Genomic DNA, 5,538 nt, shown 5'->3' on the forward strand with positions numbered 1-5,538 from the left:
AATTTTGGATAACCAAGTAAACATTTTAGAACAAGACGTATGCCAGCTCTATAAAACCATATATAATATTTGCTTTGTTTTAGAAATGATCCTTATAATCAGCAGACATGGCGGCTAGTCTTATTTTGTTGTTGCCCTAGTACACTGACCAGGAGCAACTTGGGGACAAGAAGTTGTGTTTCTCTTACACCTCTAAGTCACAGCTTTGTTCAGGGAAGTCAGGACAGGTGCTTACCGCAGGAACCTAATAGTGAGGACCTTGGAGGAACGCTGCCTCTGGGCACCCTCTGACTCTTTCATGTCCTTGCTTCCTTCTATAAAGTGGCACAGGGGACAGTGGTGCTGACAGTGGACTCTGTCAGTGGACAGGGCTCTCCTATGTCAACTGATAACCAAGACACTCTCTCATAGACATGGACATAGACCAACTCAATCTGGGCAGATCCTCAGATAAGGCTTTTTTCCCCCAGATGACTCTAGACTGTTAATTTGATGATCAAATCTAATCAAGATACTCGGCATTTATAGGACTTCAGTTTACCCTGACCTGTCTATCATAAACTGTATTATATGTCTCAGGGTAGCATAGAAATAGAGATAGAGAAAGGTATAGAATAAATACTGAACTCTGCTAACTGCAACTGCATATTCTACTTAGGAATGTTCTTGGGGAAAACTTCTTTTCTCGTAAAGGAAGGTAATGTTAACCACATTTTCTATTCCTAGGACAGAAAGATGGCCGCGTTGCCAGAGAAGTGAACCCCTAACGCATAAGTAAAGACAACAGAAAGGTAGACCTTGCAGTTTCTCAGGATGATAAGTGGAGATGGTCAGATTAGCTAGCCTTTTTAAGTCGTGGTGTTCAGCAGTAGACCTGGTCAGGCCCCACTAAAGCTGTCACTGCTTTCCAGCTACTTTGTTTTGGGAGGAGGTAGGAAGGGTAACAGTTCATTCATTTCTTTGGAATAAAGTTTGGAATGAAATTTTTTGTCATGTTTGAAAATTGTAGCCAGCACCCTATACTGGGACAAATGGTCCAACTATTTAATCTTCTAAGGATAATGCCATCATGCACTGGGCCAAACCATTGCTTTGGAGATTGGTGTAAATGGGCCCTCCACCAGCCCAACAGCTAGCAGTACACACTGCTGCCTCGGCTCCACAGACAAGTGTGACCTCAGGACAGAGGGCAGGGTGTTTGGTGTTTTCCTGACACCTCCCTCCATTCCTTCTTCTCTACTCCTTCCATACCTTTTTTCTTTCTTTTGATTTTTGATTTTTTTATTTTTTTTTTATTTTTTTAATACTTGCAGACAGCTGCTAAGTAAAGTTCTCGGCTAAAAGCCAAAATGATTATCAATAAATTCATGTTAGAAGTATATATGAATACACATAGATTTTAAAATTCATAGTGGTATGTGTCTCTTTAGTCAGTGGTAGGTCTAACTACTCCCAATGATGTAAAGTGAAATGACTTGAAAAGGTCTCAAGTTTTTTCAGAGTAACAAAGCCAAAAAAGGGTAAGGTGTGTGTGTGTGTGTGTGTGTGTGTGTGTGTGTGTGTGTCAGAGAGGAGGGAGACATCGAGGGAGGAAGGGATAGAGAGACAGAGACAGAGATGGAACTTTAGACTTGATGAGTATGACTACAGAGACAGGTAAGTCTGCCATTTAAATGAGTGGCTAAGAGACTGGAGAAGCAGGAAGGCTGTGATAATAGTTTGCTGTCAAAGGCCATCTGTTGGAAAGACATTTTCTACAAGGGGATGTCCGTGCATTCATTAAGTCTTCAAATGATTGGGTAGGTCCTATAATAGCACAAAGGACAATCTATTTTAATTGAAGCCTACTCATGTAAAATGCTAGGTCTATCCAAACTGTAATTACAGAAAAGAATATAAAATAATATGTAACTGAATTTCTAGGCTCTACACCTGATTTGGTATCTCTGATAAAAGTAAATAATAGTTAACATACAAAAGCGTAATATAAAATCAGTGATTGTATTTTTATGTCACAATTTCTACTAATTGTGTGGTTTGGGCTTGTAATCGAATACAATGTTAATTTTAGTTTAATGTTATTTCACCCATCTAAGTTTACTGACCCAATAACTCCTGTCCGTGGACCCCACATTTAAAAACATCATTTTTAGCTCCATAGGTTTTTCATGATAGCATCATTTTAATTTGATGATGTATTTTATCATAGTCAAGGTGAAAATCTTTGTGCAAAGAATGGTGGTGTGTCCATAAAGCCTTTGTTCAGGAAGCAGAGGCATGAGGATCTCTTGAGTCCATCGGTTTTAGAAGAACTTGGGGTCAATGTTGTGAGATCCTGTCTCAAAAAGTTGCTACACAAATTGGGTAAGTTACAGTAAAATATTATGGGAGAGTTCTGCTACTATTGCTACTTTACATATTGGAAATATGACCCATGTACAGGGTAGTTGATCATGTTCATACAGCTGGGCACTGTCAGAGCTGGGAGTGGCTTTGGAACTTGAGTTCTAGAAAAATCTTGAAGCTTTAGCATGCGTGTGGGAAAACAGTTTGGCTTGGACAGAAGGTTTGCAATAACAGAGGACAGTTTTTAGTCAAGAAATGAACCTCTCTCCTTGTCTTAAAAGACAAAAGCATGAAATAAAATGAGGGGGGGTGCTGAGACTGGCTTGTGGATAAAAAGATTTCTGATTGGCTGAATTTAGGTAACGTGTTGAAGTTCCTTTCTTGGGGCTTAAGAGATCATACAGGGAGTAACAGAACTCTGAGAAACACTGTATTTATTGGGCATGCTCCTGACTATGAGCACTTTTATTTCCAGAGACCTGAATAAGCAACAGTTTAGCAGTGTGCAAATGTGAGGAGCTGAATTCAAATCTCTGACACACTTGTGAAGAGCCAAGTATGGCCTCATTCCCTTGTAAACCCAGTGTGCAAACCTGGTGTGGTGTTGGTGGCACCGAAGACAGGAGAACCACTGCAGTTTGCCGCCTACAACCCTAATCGGAGCTCAGCAGAACACACCGTCTTAAAGAAGTGAAGTGGAGAGTGACAAAGCAGGACACCCAAAGGCCTCCTCTGGCCTCTGTGTGCATGTACGTGCACAATAAAGAGTTTCTAATTGGAGGGATTCAAAAGCAACCCTTACACACACACCACACACACAAACATACGCAAGCACACAGACACACTCACCACAAACATACACACACATACACCATAAACACACAAACATACAATGCACACAAACACACACACCACAAACATACACACACACACACACACATACCACAATGTTGGGAAACCCTGCTGCTAAGGTCTGACATTACTGGGAATGTCCGAGCTTGGTGCAAATGTAGGACTCCCTTTGTCAGAGAGGCTTCCTCTTCTCTGCCTGGTGGTACCCCAGACTCCACACTTTCTACCTGAGGAATGTCAAACAGCCTTCAGGGAAGTTACAGGTCCAACTTCCTTTTCCCCAGTAGGAACCCAGTGAGCACTTGGGATTCCTGGAATGCCTCCCCATGCTACAGAGGGATCTCAGTGCCTTAGTCCTTCAGCCATTGGCCTTCTCCCACCTGAATATGTCTGCCCCCTCCCCAAAGTTCTATGTAAGCTTGGTTCACCCAAATTAAATTGATTGGTCTCCCTGAAGCTGGTCCTAAAGTGTTGTCATTTCCCTTTGTATTTGCTGGGCTCACTAAATCTCCATCCATCCCTCATGCTCCATTTACCCTTGAGTATGGATATCTGCCAATGACCCCCAGTGGCAGGGAGGGACATAGTGCAAACACACGCATACGTACACACACCACAAACACATACACATATCACAAACACACACATATCACAAAATCACAAGCACACATACACATACACACACATACATACACATAAACACACACCGCAAACCAAACACATGTACATATCACAGACACACACCTGTACACATATGCGCACAATGAACACTCACCACAAGCACACACACACACCATAAACACACATATACATACACCGCAAACACATACACACACCTCAGACACACACACCCCACAAAACACATACATACACAAAGAACACACAGCATGAACACATGCACCATAAACATACACATGCATACATATACATACACTAGAAACTCATACACACACCACCCACACATACATACACCACAAATACAAACACAAACAAAATTAAAAACATAAATCAGAAAAACTAACAAAATCATAATTCCAGAGCAAAACTGGGAAATTCCTTATTTTTACATTGTTATTTTGGAAACAGTGGGTTCAATGGTTAAGTAGCAGGAATAGTGCAAACACTGCTATGGTATAGATCACTTCAGTTCTGTACTGGCTAGTGCTCACCATTTGAACCTCTAACTTTGTCATTGTCATCACTGTATTCCTGACTCGGTGATAATGATCCTCCACGCATCTGCTCCTCTTTGGGTTTACTTCAGTAGTCTCATTGTCATACTGGAACCAGGACAGTGCTTTAAGCCTCAGAGAGCCAAATATTTCTATAAAAATCTAAAGTGACGGGGATCAGTGGGATTCTGGACACCTGAAGGTGCAGAGATGTGGGAAGATGAATGAAAGCTCAGAGTACTGCGAAAGCATTGCTCATCCAAGTCTGGAAATAAACCGCTCTCGTAAGCAGGAACCTGTCCTGTGAACAGTGTTTTTTAGAGTCCTGTGAACTCCCTATATGATCCATTAACCCCCAAGGAGGGAACTTCAGCAGCTCAATTTGTAGCCAGCCAATGGGAAATCCCAGAAGCCTTGGCTTGCGCGTGGGTCTCAGTGGACACAAAAACCAGAGAACTGAACTTTCAACCTACGCAACACTGTATCGAAATTGAACGAGTGGGATGGGATTTGCTGGCAAGGACCTGGTTTGCCCATGGTTGTGTTTTGAAATACATTGTAAGGGAGGAACTTCAGTTAATTCCTGGATGGCCACATGGGCAACCACGGGCAGAGTTGTAATTATGCTGGGATCAATGTTCATGGAGAGAATTTTGCAATTACTGTAGAATGAGCTATACTGTGTCTGGTAGAGAAAAAAAGTCTTGTTTTTCTATTCACCTTTATTAGACTACACCTAGCATATATTGAAACCTCCTAAGTCATTTAGGGTTAGAGAAATGTTAAGGGAGCACCAAATGCCATGAATTAGATTTAAATGCCAAGATGTATTTTTCTACATAGAACAGAGGGAATGGAGAACACCCTAAAAAATACACAACTTCGTCAGATTCCTGTAGTGGAGAAGTGTGATATACTAACTTGTAGACATGTGCGTACTCCTGTGTGTGTGTGTGTGTGTCTGTGTGTCTGTGTGTTTACTCTACATGTCCCAAATGAGCCCAGGTGGCCATGGGAAAAAGAAAATATTTCATACTGCTCTAAAATACATTAAAAAAAAATAAAACAGAAGTATAAAAAAGTGGGGACATAAACTGTGTCAAAAGGCCCTATTGGCTGTGAGTGGATCCATGGAAACAAGAGTTGATTTTAGCCTTTAAGAAGGAAT

Source organism: Psammomys obesus, unplaced genomic scaffold (genome assembly GCF_907164565.1).
Source record: "Psammomys obesus unplaced genomic scaffold, mPsaObe1.curated_primary_1811, whole genome shotgun sequence".
In the NCBI taxonomy this organism is placed as follows: Eukaryota; Metazoa; Chordata; class Mammalia; order Rodentia; family Muridae; genus Psammomys; species Psammomys obesus.